General features: G+C 34.8%; 1 long non-coding RNA gene across 1 annotated transcript in view; it reads left to right on the top strand.

Annotated features, from left to right (window-relative positions):
• LOC142465402 (uncharacterized) overlaps positions 1–17,843 on the top strand; it is a 35,204-nt gene that overhangs the window by 14,465 nt on the left and 2,896 nt on the right. Inside the window, exon 2 of the long non-coding RNA XR_012787871.1 lies at positions 16,214–16,372. This is a non-coding gene — a long non-coding RNA (uncharacterized LOC142465402). The remainder of the gene's footprint in view (positions 1–16,213; positions 16,373–17,843) is intronic.

Below are 17,843 nucleotides of genomic sequence, written 5' to 3'. Positions count from 1 at the left end.
TACATGTGACATAACAATATAACACATAATAGCAATAAGAGATTCTGACATAAAAGTAACAATAGGAAAAGGAGTCCCTGCCCGAAAAAGCTTAAAATCTAAGTGGTAAGTACGGGGAATGTATAGAGACAGAAAGAGGGTGTTCTGATAAGTGCATCTGCAAGGGGCCAAGGTCGGTGCATATGAGATGTATAGTATCAGCCACGGAGCTATCCATATGTTTTGTTATAGAGGTGTGTTTTAAGAAAGGTCCTAAAGGTGGAGAGAGGGTGGCAGTCGGATATTGAGGGGAAGGGCATTCCATGTAGTTGGTGGTCAGCATTCTTGTGGAGCGCTCAGGGGCTCATGCCCCCTAGAAACCAAACAGGCCCCGATGAAGGCCCCCAGGGTGACACCCATCATGACTTATGCTGTATATCTTAGGGCACAGAAAGGACTAGGACATTACAGTATGTGATTGTGATATTGTAAAAAAAAAAAAAAACACTGGTAAATACTATAGTAACTGCAGACTAATGCTATGTCTTCCTCAAATCCCAATCCTATCATAAACAATCGCATTAAAGGGGCTGTGTGTCCAAACCTTTCAGCTGCTAAGTTGAAATATTAAAATATTGGTACAAGAAATTAGTAACATGTTTAATCAACAATTCATATTGAAAACAATAAGATTTTTCATTGGCTGTTTCTGCTGTGTTTGTATTAGCTGTGCAGTAAAACTGGTAACAAGCCCAGTTAAGCAAATGTCCCTTTTGCCATTTATTTGTCCTTGTGTCCAGCATCTCTGAGAGTCATCATCATTATATCAAGCTGTTTTCACCTCTTTTGCCATGAGAGCCTTCACCTAAGTTTTTGGGAGGTGGTTACACGAGAAGTTAGGGAGGAGTTCACTGGGAAGTATAAGTGTATGAAATTCTACATGGCACATCTCTTTTTTTCCCTTTATCATAGGTAGAAAAATAGGATTGATGTATTCTCTTACCAGTCCATAATACAACGTATTCTTTTATTTGTTGTAGCCTCAAGTAGAAAAAAGGTATTTGCTGTGTACCTAGACAACGTTTAGGCATCTTGATTATTATCCACCATAGTGTTTCAGACGAATAGGAATAGGAATTGCAAACGAATAGGAATCATGTATTTTTGGTGTTTTACAATAAACAAGAGAGGGTATTATTAAATAAGCTTGTCAGAAAAAATCTGTTCACTGTGCTTCGTTTTAGCTTCCTTAAGTATGCTGAATAATACGGGGTATAATTGATAATCTAGCTGACTGCTGCCCTAACAGACTAGTCAACTTAATAAACATTTTAAAAAGATGTACAGTATACACAGAATAACAGCCAACCAGACAGAAGACAACGCAAAAGCAGAAACACTGTATTGGTAATTGAAATACTTTGTAATATGCACAACTAAATGACATTATCTACATGTCCATCCTAAAGTGGCTTCCGATGGTTTAAGTACTGTCTTCTTAAGAATGTTATCTAATTCTACAATCTGCAGCAAATGAACTATAGTTCTTAAAAATACTGAGAATTTCAGGTGATTTGTTTTTTTTTACCATTTATAAATACCCACAGTAAGTGTTTTTTGATGAATATAATAAATCAAAGAGGGCACCAGCCAGTTGTGGTGTCTACTGTACGTTGTAATATATTAGGGACCAGCATCCTTCCTGCTCGCCTAAACCTCTTCACTGCAGGCCTGATTTGGGTAAGATAATAGCTTGATCATTGAATCCTCGGTACAGTACATAGGCCAGGGGAGGCTAACTCCAGTAACCAAGGGCTACCAACAGGTGCGTTTTTCAGTATATCCCTGCTTCAGCACAGGTGGCTCAAGCTGAGCCACTAATTGAGCCACCTGTGCTGAAGCAAGGATAGCCTGAAAACCGGACCAGTTGGTACCCCTTGAGGACTGGAGTTGGCTCCACCTGATCTACAGGGAGGAATTCAGTACAATATGGACCAAAGGCAGACAGACTTTAGATTAGAATGTGCAAAATGTTGCATTTTTTTCTTGAAATTTTGCAAAAATAGCAAACTTTGCAAATATTTTGCCAACCAATAAAAGTCCATTTACATTACAATTTTCAACACAGAAAAATGTTTATGAAGCAATTTGAAGACATTTGCTTTACTTTTATGATTGGTTTACTATTCAAGTAGCTACATTTACTGATGACGAAGGAACAGTGGTACACTACAGTTTGTAGTGTTGTGAAGAGGCCTTTAATCAACACAATGTTTTCTTTTGCAATTAAAAGCAACACAAAACATTTGTATCTATTGTAACATCACTTAATTAACTGAGCTTCAATTTACCTCCTTCCAAAATGTTGATGCATGTGTTTTTTTCCTAATTGACATCAAACCGATTTATAACTGACTTGGGAAGCATGCAGGTATTTCACATTGTTACTCCAAACGCTTTCTTTCTACTGTATGCTACTTAAAGCCTCACTTATGAATTAAATATGGCAAGATATAAGTAGAGGTGCGGAACAATTGCTGACGAATAGGAATCATGTATTTTTGGTGTTTTACAATAAACAATAAATCCGTGTAGTACCTTTGCCTAGCTCTACTTTTCATAAAATAATATTCTAGATCACTAGATTGTCCGAAATGGGCAGAACCACTCAAGTTTACGGAAATGTCAGGAGAATCACTAGAGCAGGGGGTGGCCAACTCCAGTCCTCAAGGGCCACCAACAGGTCAGATTTGAAGGATATCCCTGCTTCAGCACAGGTGGCTCAGTCAAAATGAGCCGCTGATTGAGCCACCAGTGCTGAAACAGGGATATCCCCAATACCTGGCCTGTTGGTGGTCCTTGAGGACTGGAGTTGGTCAAAATGGCCACCCCTGCACTACAGTTTAAAAAAAATTCATATTGACTTAATTGCCTGGTAGTTTATTTTGATAACCTGATTATAATAAAATAGCAAACTGAGACACATATGCACATCTTTAACTATTAGGAGGGAACAGATTAGAACAGTCACAGTCAACCCTTTAGTAGGTTGACTTGGCCCCATCTAATAAGCTTTCCCCCCACTCTGACATTTGATTCAGGACTTAGGGATGTTGTTCCGCCATTCCTCTGTGTTATCTTATGGTTGTGCTTACATTAACTAGCGACTGGAGTTGTCTAGGACTCATGCTTAAATACACTCTCTGCACACGTCTTTCAAACGTTATCAATTGAAGTGCCAAGGTTGAACTTAACAGATGCATAAATTGTTATTCATGTATTTAGCCAATGTAGCATTCCACGAGTGTTTTTATTGCTACAGTATATTCATTTTTATATAGTTATCAACAATTCAACAGCAGTGACTGACATGAGAGGGAAATGTAATGTGTAATACAAACCCACTTTTCTATTTGTTGCTTATAAAGATAAGGTGTTTTTTTTTTCTGTAGCTAAGATCATTTTTTTATTTTTTCATGACATCCAAATACATTCATTGCAGTGAAGAAGAAATGTAACATCTTGAATTGTTACTGCTTCTTGAGGATAAACTCGAGTACCTACATCTTTCCAAAATGAAGCAAAGTGTCAGCTGTTTACTCCTGTCTTGAAATGTTGCGTAAGTTAACACCTTAAACAGCTGTTCTCAACTCACCACTTTATTTGGACAACTTCACAAGTTAAGGGAAACTGCTATGGCCACCCCTACAAAGAATAGTTGGGTATGTCCATAAGAATCATCAAACATTCACAGAAGGTCATAAAGCTCTTATCCTCCTCCTGAACCACAAGACTCGACTCCCAACGTGCTGTAGCTTTGCATTTCTACATTATATTCTAGTAGGGAAAGATGTAAGTTGGATGCAAATGCAGTACTGGGCTTCTTGGCTCATACTGTATTTTGCAATGAAATAGTATGCTTGAATTATGTTAATGTTACCATTTTTCAAAGACGATTTAGTTTTGTATACTGCTTTCAATGTACAAGGTATACAAGTAATACAGGTACAACAAGGCGCTGCTACTGGAATTTAAAGGAGCAGTCATCTACATTTTTAAAACAGCAATTCATTTTGTCTATTATTTTTTAATAAATAGTGCAAACACTATGGTAACCTCCCCAATCCAATATGGAAATGTTGACTGGAAAACAACTGTATTTTGTGTGACAATGTAAAATGTATATAAAATATTAATAATGAAATCATGAATGTTTCAGTTCTAGTTCAAGAGGAGAATTATTTCTATAATACATTTGTTTATTTTATTTTAAAGAGGCCACTGAAGGATACATTCACACATTTTATGGGACTTTCTTTTTTTTATACACATTTTGAAAATGAATTAAAATGGTCATTAACAGTTCGTATATTAATGAAAGATGGGTCCTATATGCATGTTTAGATATGTTAAGATATGTTGCTATAAATTACTTTTTATAATTTGTCTACCCATTGTATAACATAAGTCAAAGTAAGTACCATCTCTAATGTACCCTAAAAAGAGGGATGAGCACATTTTATAACATTCCATCTAAAAAAAAACCAAAGCATATATCAAGCATTCAAACACACATCCTTAATGATCAATTTAAATAATAATCAATTTATTAAGAGTGCAGATCATTGATTATTTGACACGTTCAACAGCTATCAGACACAATTTGCTTTTTAAATGTAAGTTAAAAAATAAATGTTGTTATCCTTTACCAATGGCTATATTGTCTGTAAACTCACACAGCTTTTTCACAAAGTATCTCATGTAATCCTTTGAGCGCCAGAAAGACCAGCCATGTATTGCTTTGTGTTGCTGGCTCATCTGGCATTCAAGGAGTTAAAGTTTCAATAAAATACAATAAATGTGAATATATATATATGTGTGTGTGTGTGTGTATATATAACAAGGGGAGGGGGCTTTTATCAGTGTGTGTGTGCGTGTGTGTGTGTGTGTGTGTGTGTGTGCGTGCGTGCGTGCGTGCGTGTGTGTGTGTGTGCATGCGTGCGTGTGTGTGTGTGTGTATATATATATATAACAAGGGGAGGGGGGTTTATCAGTGTGCTGTGTAATAACAAGGGGAGGGGGCTTTTATTTGTGGGTTTAAAATGTAATGTGTGGTATAATATATATATATATATATATATATATATATATATAATACATATATATATATCTATATATATATTATACCACACATTACACTTTAAACCCACAAATAAAAGCCCCCTCCCCTTGTTATTACACAGCACACTGACACTTTTGCCACGAAAACATAGTTAGCTGCAAAATGCCTCACACAAAAATCTGAAATTATTAAACCTCACTGTGTGATAAGCTTACACAACAAAAATAAAATGTGCAGAGACAAGGTTTTCTTTTATCCCACGACACTTCTACTGTGTTCAGAACATTACAGTCAGAATAATACAGAATAATTGTGCTCCATTTAATAATAAAACTTTGCGAATTTCAAACTTTGCTACAAACTCGGATTCTGTTTTCTGTTTTCTGTTTTTTTTTTTAATTTTTTTTCAGAAACAAGGACCAATTTGACGTTTGCAAATGAAAAAAAAAAAGCCTGCAAACTTTTTATTTAATTGGAAAAGATCTAATAATATTGTGAAAATATTTCCTGCTTATTTTGAAGGGGTTTTCCACCGCACAATTTTCAAGCCAAAACCAATTGAGTTCCAGCAAAAGCAAAAAAACAAAACCAATACACCAGTGAAAGTGCCCTCCCTTACTTTTTACTTGATTAACTTCACAGTGGCTTAATCCACAAGATCATACTTTGGAAAAAATATTGATACACACACATTTTTCCAGGGTTTTCCAAACATGACTTGCATTGTGATATTATAACACCACACTCTAGTTAGTACCCATCCAAAAGGAAGCATTTACAAATGGTTACCAAGTACCGTATGTTTTCAATCATGATTTTTACATTGCATTACAGTTAACGCAGAATTAATTGATTAACTGCGGATTAAGATACAGATTAAGGGGCCTAATTAATAAGTGGTGCAAAGCAATTTTTTGGCGTAACATCGAAGCACGGAAATCACAAATAATATTGTGATTCTATGCACCTATGTATGTACTAACCCTTTTTTTCCTCAATTTGTGTCTTAAGTGTCCAAAATGTGTTTAATCAGATATACGGGTGCACACAAATGGGAATATGCATGACACGCGGTACATCATATGTACTAAAAAAAATGTGGGCACCAAAAAAGTAGTTGAACCTGCGTAAACCCTAAAAAGTCTATTAATATTGTTAGCGCAGAATTACGTTGCAATGTATCAACAATAAATATATTTGATGCAGCGCGGATGTTTCATTACATAGGCTAACAAAATGTATTATTTTCACAGCATGGCTATTTGAAATAATTTGACACTAATAATTTATATTGACTAATACTAGTTATAAATTTAAAAAAAGACGCATTCTGTTTTCATTTAAATTGTATCAATCAGGTTTTCAGCATGACGTAATGCGTCAAACTGCGTTTTAAACAAACAAACTGTGTCACATAACGCTAACTAACATGTCACAATGATAATGACCTATACATACATATAACAAGTTTATTTCAAATATTATCTTGGTACATACAAGTAGGCGCTTTAATTAAAAAGACAATTGCATTGCTTTACCTCACACTACAGTTAACAGTATGTAGTATCTTTTATATAGCTAACACGGGTATTTAAAATATGATCATATATGACCTTTATAAGGATTATGTATCAATGCTATTTTTATCTTTCCCTATAGTTGGGTTGCTGCTGCTGCTGCTGCTATTTAAAAAATCTTCTCTGCATTTACTCATTTGTTTCAATGTGCTTTATGGGTTTTATCTAAAAAAAAGTATTAGCCTATTTAATCCGTCATAAAGGTGTCTACAAAATGACCCCTCCTGAATAATTACAACATTGTAAGAGTTTCCAGGTAGAAAAGTATTCCCAAATTTGTTTGCACAGACACCCATTCTTCTCTAGGCAAAAGGCAGCAATATGCCAGAGTTGCTCTTAATAACGTGTAATTCAGTGTGGATATTAATTAGATTTATGTTGCAAATAGGTTAAGTAGCAAATGTATCAGATAACTAAGCCTAATATCACAGTTAAGATTTGTATAACCCAATTTCCAATTTGGTAGAGTACATAAAATAAATAATTTATGTATTGTAACAGTTTCCATTGTACTGTGCAGACTTCAAGATTTGCGTTTTTTATTTGAGAACTTGATACAAATTCATGCAAAACATAAAATGAAACAGGATTTCTATGCTTCTATGAGTCCTGTTTGTATGCAAACGGAAATTCTCTGTCTACGCTATTGTTATTTGAATTTTAAATCAAATTAAATATTTTTTTTGTGGAGTAAATAGCACAGAAAACACTTGAAATTGCTTTAAAATCTTTTAAAAATTCTAATTAAAAGGATTTTAAAAATATTACTTTGGACACCTTATCACTATTATTTTGATACAGTTACATTGCAGTTGTGTTGCAAGTGGGACAAAGCTTACATTGAATCTCGGAGTTCTTCATCATAAATATAATCTGGAATGCATTAGTTAACAACACGAAACAAAGATGTGAATTTTAAACGATGATCTCAAATAAATGTACTATAAATCAGAGATAAAAACCGAATCCTATCCAATTCTGTTTAGATATAGCAAATAGCAACAACATTGGTCTAGGAGATTTGATATATACCCTACATATAATACTGGGGATGTTTTCAAAGTAAATGAATATTAATGCACCATAGATTAGTAAGCAAATATTATTAAACATATCCAGTATGTTAGCGCTATCAAAACTGTTTTAGTTAGATTGATACTGTCCATAGCTGATTAGGTACTTGGTATGGAGAGAATATTTTTTTGTGAAGGCAATTTGTCTAGACTGTATGCTTGTTGTTTTATGGGATATATGTGTTTATATTGCTTACCAAAAATTCAATAAGTTTAGAAATAATATAGCAATCACTGCTTTTCAGTCCCAAATAAACCTTTACAGTGTCATTACAATTAGACTGTAAGCTCCTCGGGGCAGAGACTCCTCTTCCTTAATGTTACTTTTATGTCTAAAGCACTTATTCCCATGACCTGTTATTTATATTATCTGTTATTTATTTGCTTACCATGTGTATTACTACTGTGAAGCGCTATGTACATTAATGGCGCTATATAAATAAAGACATACAATAGAATACAATACATGGGCAGTTTGGTTGGAGGTTATCTAAGAAACATTATAGTCAAATGCCATTAAAACAACAATAAAAACATCAAATGAAATGCAATGCTTGTGAGATAAAGTCACCTGAACTTTAATCTGCATAACTCAGATGCAGAACAATTAAGTAAATGGCATAAATACTGTTTTAATGGCCATTATGTTGTATCAACCTCTATATACTGTAAGTGGACTGAAATGTGATGATGGCGACTAGGTTAATTGGAAACTTAGACTACACAATTTGATTGTTGTATTGTTGTACGCCATTACACCATTTCACTAGAGATAGGCAAAACGGGTGTGTGAAATTAGAACCACTAGAACCTTACCTTCCAAAACCAGATCCAAAACCAAATACAAAACCCAAACCCTTAAGTTTTTCTAGAATTAAAACCCAAACCTAACATTTATAACCAAAACACCAGATCACTGGCCAATCACAAAGTGTTTCTCGCTGTCCTTTAACATTCTTTTTAAGTTTTTCAGTTATATTATTTTAGTTTCCTATTTTTTTTTAATGATTTTATAGTTATTGTAAAGTTTTTTATGCTTTATTATGCAAAAAAAAAATTAGCTTTTTTTTTTTTTTTAGTTATTTTCCTATAATTTGGTAAAAGTCCTAACAAATCAAGTTTTGGAAAAAAAAACATATCCAAAACAATTTTTTTCTAGAAGAAATAGCACATCCATACCCAGAACACCATTTTTGTAGACCCAAAATGCAAGTGGAAGTGCTCACCGTCAATGTACATGCTACATGATTACATTTCCTGATCATTGTACTGTACCGTCGGACTTTTAACCTTTTTTCTGAAGATGACCTACTATATAAATGGTGGCTAAGCAAAACCTAATTAAGCACTGCTGAGTTTCAAGAAACAAAAATATATTATTTAATGATGATGTTGTTATACAGACAACCTGTGAATTTCAACAACCCAGCGCTGACCACAAGTTTCTGAAGAGTGTACAGTATTGCAAAGATCTATAGGAATGCAGAACAGAACAGACGAAGTTTGAACATTCCAGAAATATCCGCAGGTCCAATGTGATTGAACATAGTGCCAAGAATTTCAAAATGAACAATGTTCAATATGAGGACATAGCATAGAGTGTAATGGAAACAAATGACTAAAACTTGGAGGATTTGGTTGCCTACAAACAGGGACACATACACTGACATTCTGAGTGATTTGTGAGTATTTAAGTGTGCTAGGTATTAGGCAAAAGTGGTGTAATTTTGGACAAAAAAATAAACAATCGTATTCTTTGATACGTACGGTTAAGATTTTGTGTACCGAATTTTGCCTCGATACATATACCCCTAATATTGCCCTTATGTAGTGTCCCCAGTGCTCATAATTAATATGGGTTATTATCTTTATGACTAAACAAAACCAACAACCTCCATGCTTTGATTCACACTTAATAAATGCCAATCTTTAATATTACAAATGTCATAAGATCGTACGGTCAGGTCAGACGCTTTGCGTTATGTTATCATTTAATTGTTACTCTTATCCCCACTGCATGTACTTTATTTTCCCCGTATTGTAATTTTAGAAAGTCCTGTTTACACTGTTGGTGCTATATAAATAAAATTAGACATATATACATACATGTCCAGTTTCAAATACTGTATTAACTTGTATGCTAGAAGGCTAACTTGTTAACCTACACATTTTTTCTACCGTTATTATTTTTATGCTGTCCACAGCCATTCAGATAGTAGTAATTGTCATTTCATAAGCACCATTTTGGAAGAAAAACAAAGGTGACATTCCACATGTACACGAAGACCGAGGACTCTAGAAACCATTTAACGTATCGCATTAAAACCCCATCTTATTGCCACCACTAGGGGGAAACAACTATCCATTATATCATTAGATTAGTATTATTTGTATACAAATAATCTTGCTACACTGATATTAACAATGAATAAAATAATATCGAGGATCAGATGCCAGCAGCTTCAGGGCCAAGTTTTGTACGTTCTAACATTTTTTATTTATCAATCTATGGTTTCATACACTATGGAAACCTAAAATGCTTCAAATGTTAGTTTTATTTTATACACCACAAACAAAAAGATATTATTGAATTATTCTTACAATGCATTTTTTTTATTTTATAATCCAACTGAATTCATATTTGATAAATATGAAAGGTATTAGAAAAGAAACACAGGCTCTCATATTAGCTCTTCTTCGATTGTCTATATTCTGTACACTAAATATAAAATCGTTCAGTTTTTCTGCACATGAATATATTCTGTTGGCATATATGATTAGACATTTACATTACCTTTGCAGTTAAATCATTGAATTAAATAAGGATATATGCTGTGAAATGGTTCTGTTTGAGTATGACGTTCACAAATCCATCTCATGGAAACCAGTTTATGGAAGCACTAACTTGGTATATTCTAGCACAGGAGTGGCCAACTGCAGTCCTCAAGGGCCATGAACTGGTCAAGTTTTCATTATATCCCTGCTTCAGCACAGGTGGCTTAATCGGTGGCTGAGGCAACAACTGAGCCACTGATTGAGGCACCTGTGCTGAAGCAGGGATATCCTGAAAACCTGACCTGTTGATGGCCTTTAAGGACTGGAGTTGACCACTCCTATTCTAGCATCTACTGTAAATGATATCAAACTGTGCATCAATATCCTCAACGTGTGAAGAGAAGTAGCACAATTCTCAAAATTGTGACATTTTTTGTATGAAATCTTCATAAAACGACAATATTCATTTTCTTACTCTAGAAATTGTCAATATTATTTCAAGGCTTTTATCAAAGGCATCATGATACATTAAGCATTATTATGATGCAACTTACTTATAGATATGTGCAGACTTGATGTTCTCTGTCTTTAATAAAATTAAGTATAGTTAACGACAGTTTCTATTTATCTAATAATGTATTTTCTGATAGAAGTCATCTGGCGTGAGGGCAGGGCTATCGGTGCCATTGCACCGAGACCACGGTTACAGAGGCCCTGTGCTCTTCCCCACAACACTTACACTGATAGTCGGGGGAGAGCGTGGGTCTATGTAACTCTCTTACCTTCTCCTGCGCGCTCTCTTGCTGTCAGTATCCCTCCTCATGGCGCCGAGACGTTAAATGGCACCGCGTCGCCGTGAAAATGGACCAGTACGTGAGGTCACGACGCCATGCGGTGGCCCATTGTCATGGCAACGCGGTGCCGTGTTGCCATGACAAGTGGATGCCGCACGGCATCCGACGACACGTTGTCATGGCAATGACGTCTCGGTGCCATGATAAGGGATACCGACAGCAAGAGAGTGCGCAAAAGGTAAGAGGCTCTGCACTGTGCCCCACAATTTTACTAACCGGCCCTGTTATGTATATCATTATTTATATAGCGCCATTTATGTACATAGCGCTTCACAGCTGTAATACACGTGACAATAATAAAACGCATAATGGTAATAAGCGCTTGAGATATATAAGTAACACTAGGAATAAGGTGTCCCTGCCCCGAAGAATTTACAATCTAAGCCAATATGGCTTTCATCTCAAACATCAGCAGGTTTCCACATGTAAAGGAGACAAATAGTCATTGAAAAGATAAAAAAAAGACATGTTTTGGTTATATGTACTATGTACATATCAACTACAATAGAAGCTCAAAGACCTGTGTGCTCAAACGAACTACAGTTCTTACAAATACTAAGATTTTCAGTTGATTTGTATTTTTAACCATTTGTAAATACCTACAATACATGTTTTTAGATGAATTTAATAAATTAGAGAGGGTACATGCCAATTGTGGGGCGTACGTTGTAATATATTAGGGACCAGCATTCTTCTTGCTCCCCTAAACCTCTTCACTACAGGCCTGATTTGGGTAAGAGAATAGCTTGGTCATTGATACCATTGAATTGACTGGCACATATGTAAAATGCGTACAGCACATAGGCCATGGGAGGCCAACGCTAGTCCTCAAGGCTAACAACAGGTTCGGTTTCCAGGATATCCCAGTCTGACCCACTGATTGAGCCAGCTGTGCTGAAGCAGGGATATCCTTGAAAACCTGACCTGTTGGTAGCCCTTGAGGACTGGCTTTGGCTATACCTGACATAGGCAAATTTAAATGTTGTGTAATCAGGCAAAAGCCCCAAGCCCCAATGCAATAATTTCGTTTGCTTACGCTGTACCCAGACCTCTTTTGTAAAGATCGTAGAAAAGAAAGATTAAGAGGATGTTTTGTGTTTCAGAATCTGTCTTAGGTCCAGTTTCTCCCAGCAGGTATTGCTGTAATGACTTCAAGATGGTGATTATCATACTCTTTAGGGACAATCTTTCAATAGGTTGTGTTCCAGAAGTTAACTATTTCCAGTTTCAACATTTGCATTTTTGCATTAAATAACTCATTTTTTTAGTCAATTTATGGTCAAAGTATATGTGGGCTCATTAAGGCTCTAAAACACGATATAGCATACAAATTTAATTTAAAAGAATAGAACCGCTTAGACAATAAATTTTAAACTAATTTACTGTATCTTGTAGGCAAAAGAAATAATTCAGCAGAGGCTAGTAAACATTGTAACACACATTCAATGACATATTGAACTTCCACTGATATATACATGGAACTGTATTAGAGTACATTATACAAGGATCAAGTAAGAAATGTAAAAGCTAAGAACAATCAATGATACACGCATTCACACCTGCATGTGTGTGTATGTGTATGTGTGTGTGTGTATATGTGTATATATATATATATATATATATATATATATATATATATATATATATATATATAATTATAATACAGGTTCGACATTGAGTGTTAAACGTTTTACTGTTGTTTTTTTTATTTGACAGTTTCTGAAAATATGCAAAAAATAGAATTTAGGGAAGTTGAAACATTAATACACAGTATTCAGTTACTGCACACAAAACGAAACAAAGCTATCAAGTAGAAATTGTTGCACAGCAGAATTTATTTTGGAACATGTTTACTATATATGTAGACATTGTCCTATTTATATACGTTACAGTATATACGCATCAGATTGCTGTGTTTACCTTAAGAGACACTAGTCAAAAACGGAATTCATAAAATATCAATGCCAGCTGATTTTCAATGGGAAAAACATCTCATACAAATACATTGACTTCTGCTAAAGGCTATTTTATTAAAAATCGTATACATTTCTTTTGATTCTCAAAGCTGCTCTGCATATTGAAATGAATGTGGCTAATTTGTAGTAATAGCAAACACAAGATTATTTGAATGTGTTCATTTTCATGGTGACATCTATGGATTTTGGGAGAAACGGAAATCTAAATCAATAATTGAAAGCATGTACAGTGTTGTAAAATAAAGCATTCAAATCAAGAAGCATTTCACGAGACCGCAGAGATTTAGAGCACAAGTATAATGTGCAAGTTGTTTAAAATAGTCATTGGATAAATGTGCACTTACATTTCCTAAAAATACAATGCTGCACCCTTTCCTGCTTTTATACAGCATGACTTATCTGACCTAAACTGTGTGTTTTTGTATAAATTCATGTGATTTTAGTTTTGCCAAAATACACTCATTGGTCGCAAATGGAAGTAAAATGAAATAAAGGACGATTTCCTTTGTAAGTAACGCTCTACAGTGGTCTAAATTAATCTGGAATACTTCTGATTCTAAACAAAATCAAGGATTTAAACATGTTAATTAAAAAGCCACCTATAACAAAAACAACATTGGAATTTTCTTCATTTTATTAATGTTTCTTTAATACCTTCAATACCATAAATACTATTAAAAATGGTAAAATATACATGACATATTTCAAATACATAAATAATAGCTAGATACATTCTTAAAAAATACATTTCAGGGAATTTTGGAAGAGTTCACATTTCATACTCCAAGTATAGTCTATAACAACTAACATCATAAAATACTCTAATTTGAAAGGATTTGCAGTGTAGCTGTAAACTCAAACTACCAAATAATCCACACACTTTATGTGAATTTTAAAAACATTTACTAGAGATTATTTATGGCAAATGTTGTCTTTTGAAACGATTATCATTTTGTCACATCATCGTAGGATTAAGACGACTCTGATATCCTTTAGGAATTTAACAAGATGACTTTTTATTTTGATTATTTGCACCCTACAAAATGGAAAACAGAATAATTCAGGAAACATCCATCAAATCGCATCACAAATGTAGTGTCTTCGCGTTTGAAATAACAAATATTGGAAAAAACGTGTCTGCCATGTTCCACGAAATAGGTCATTTGAATTTGTAGCTTTCAGATTAAAAAAAAATGCAAGTGATCTGTCCTTATTATTACTTAGAAATACAAAGCTACAGATACATATGTTTGCCAGTAGAGGCCTCTCTAGATTTGCCTTTTAAGTCCACCAGAATCGTCTCTGCATCTGACACAGTTAACAAAACTACTTGAAAAAAAGATTCTGTTCCATAGGAGAGAGAGGGAGAAAAAAAAAGCATCACTATTTAATGTCTTTTAAAGTTTCAAGATGTTGATTAATGTCGACCTTTACACTGATGATGTTTCAAGTAAAAGAAAACACATTTAAAATGAATAAATTCCATTGAGGATGCATTAATTAAACAGAGACTTTACCATATGCTCTGGCTGGAGTGCTTGCTGGCCTTTCTCTTGTATTTACCTGTGTAAAATCCACCCCATCCTCTACATGAATGCCCAAGCTGAATAGCCATTTGAAAGAAAGCTTTAGTTTGATTCGCTATACAAGGGGTACTGTGTCACAGTGTTTTCTTTCTCGGAGTCACTAAGTGATTTCTATATCTGTTGTCATGGTGACACAGCAAAGCAGGGGGAAATGGGGCAACTTCAGGCTTTCTGTAGCCCTTGCACTAAGAGCTAAGATGTTGTTAGCAGGCCTATAAAACACTGGGCTTTATCAAGGCCTTCTTTTTGTTCCTTGATTGTCAATAAAACTCATTTTAAGGGTAACAAGGACATCTAAATGTCATCTGTCACAGTGTTGGAAAGATTAAGTTTGTTTAGGAACTTGTGCTGGACAAAGGCCATTATTTGTTCTGCAGATACAAAGCAGTGTAGGGTATCAGCGCTGGTGATTTAGATCCAGGCCCATAGAACATCTAGGAAAGATCAGCTCAGTTGCAAGTGATAGAAATAGGCTTCTTGACATTATAGCAGCAAAACATGCAAATATCAATCTTCGCTATCATTTTTATACTTGAGTCTTCAGGTTAGATTTTTTTTAAAAAAAACAGGTGTTGACAGTGACAGCCTTTTTTTTTTAAACATAACACACACCTGATAGTCCTTCAATGAACAATAAACAATGAGGCAAAAGAGGTTTTTGAAGGAAAATCCAACAATAATAGGTACTGTATTAACTCTGCATTTCCTCGATAATGAAGCTAAACAGAAAGCAAAGATTAATGAAGACATCGGTGTTATTTAAATCAAATCCTGTGGTTCCTATGCTTTCCTCAATAATGAACATTGTGGCTATTCTAGAGGAAGAACAGGGTTTTTTCCCCTATTAATTTGGCACACATCCCAGATCTCATTCAACCAGAACCTAGCCAATGCAACTCATGGTCTTTATATTCCCTAGTCTTTTCATTTATATGTGGTAATCCATATAAAAAGGATTTTCTTTTTTTTTTTCTTTTTAAGAAAACCAAGGGCGACGTAGGAGCCTATATAATAATTAAAATACAACAGCACATGGTGTCGCTTAAAAGGAAGGTTTGACTGACACATATAATAGTAATATTACTGATAAATAACAGAGTGACACTGTAAATGCGTTAGGGCAAGGTTAATTTACATTCAAATTTATGTTTGTAATACATTTATTATCCAGCTGCAAGGGATTATAATGACGAACCATTCTCTTGGAAGAATATAGGCATAACAGCATGGCGTATGAATTGAAATGTTTTTTTTTTCTCTGACCTATTGAGGCTGTCTCAGATACATTCAACATCAACAGCACTACCAGTGCCAGAACTAAACATCTGTGAAGCAAGCAAATAAAAATACTTCTTCTCTATTGAAACCATACACATCGTCTGTACAATATGGACTGGAACTAGGACAACGCCATTTCCCCCTCTACCCCGGTAACAGCAATTTGATTTATATCAAACATTAAATGTAGTATTGAAAACAAATATTCACCAAAATATTATTTAATTTTCTAATAATAAAGTGTACAATATGTGGATATGTGTAACATTCTTATGAACTGATTTATGTTTCTGGATGTCATCTTTGTCCTTGAACTACACTGTCCTTAACCTACTGGGCCCTTGTTTGATGAGAAAAGCTCCATGTACATCTCAGAGTACTTGTGGGCTCTTCAGAAGTATTGAATCTACAATGCTGGATAGTCTGTGTTTCTCTGCTACAGTAAGCATGTTTTTAATATAATGCGGGCTGACTTTGGCACACACTGCATTGTTCTCTGGGAAAATCAAACACTTAGCTCCTTCAATTATAAAACACTCAAATAGAGCAGTAATATAAGTTGCTATTTATTAATGCAGGGTTAAAGAAAGATGCAATGTCTCAAAATGTATATTCTTTCATTAACATTCCCTTTCGCAGGGAGGACACTGATTGCATGTATGTAGCCACAGACAAAGCAGTGTATTCTATCAGCAATACAGCACTGATGATCTGAATCCATGTGGATTTAGCAATGTGTTTAAAGAGGCCTACGTAAAGATTAATAGATACTGCAGGTAAATGAAGAAAGGTTAACATGCCTAATTAAAGCTGGTAGGCAGTTAAGTCTAGCAGAGTTTAAGGACACGTGTTTACTAAGTGGTCTTCTGCTATAAGATAACGCCCAACACTGGAAGACGTGAATGGGTTGTAAGAGGGTGTCTTATGGCAGAAGACTACATATTAAATATGATGAGAGGGCTTTAATCACTGGTGGATGTTTGACAGTGGTTCTAAAGACTATACTGTAGGCCACATTTATTAAGCAGTGCTTTGCCATAAATCACCTTCCAACTCTGGAAGACACATTATATCCCATTGACTTGAATGGGCCGTAAGGAGTCTTCCAGCGCCGTAACATGTGTTATAGCAGAACTCTGCTTAGCAAATATGTGATTTTATCCTCTCGAAGTACAACCAGTGTTGCAGGCCCTGGTAGGGTTTAAAATTCCAAGTCTTCCAATGTCTGGACACCACTATCTATCCAATTGCTGTACAGTTTCTTTAAGTAGTTAAAAGTTTTATCGGCCATGGAAAGTGTCATTTTGTTATTGGTTGGGCACGTTTTAATGGACAATAAAGAGAGTAATTCTCAGATAAAATTATAGTGTATAGAATTTTTTTAAATCCCACAGGTCTCTTATTCATGTGTAGTGACAGGATGAGAAGGAGGAAAACTTAAATTATACAAATTGTCCCTTTCAGGGTCCTATTTAAGGAAACACTTTCTTCGTATGCCAGGTCAATTTTTTCCCCTTCAGGATGATTTCACTTTTTAATAAAGGAAAGGGTTTCGGCAATTGATTTACAAAATATTTTCTTACTAACTTAGTAGCTCAGTCTCTCTATTTTTTTTTTTTTTTA

The sequence above is a fragment of the Ascaphus truei genome, chromosome 14, assembly GCF_040206685.1.
Source record: "Ascaphus truei isolate aAscTru1 chromosome 14, aAscTru1.hap1, whole genome shotgun sequence".
Lineage (NCBI taxonomy): Eukaryota > Metazoa > Chordata > Amphibia > Anura > Ascaphidae > Ascaphus > Ascaphus truei.
The sequence above is the reverse complement of the archived record's forward strand: the minus strand, read 5'-3'. Positions and strand labels throughout refer to the sequence as shown.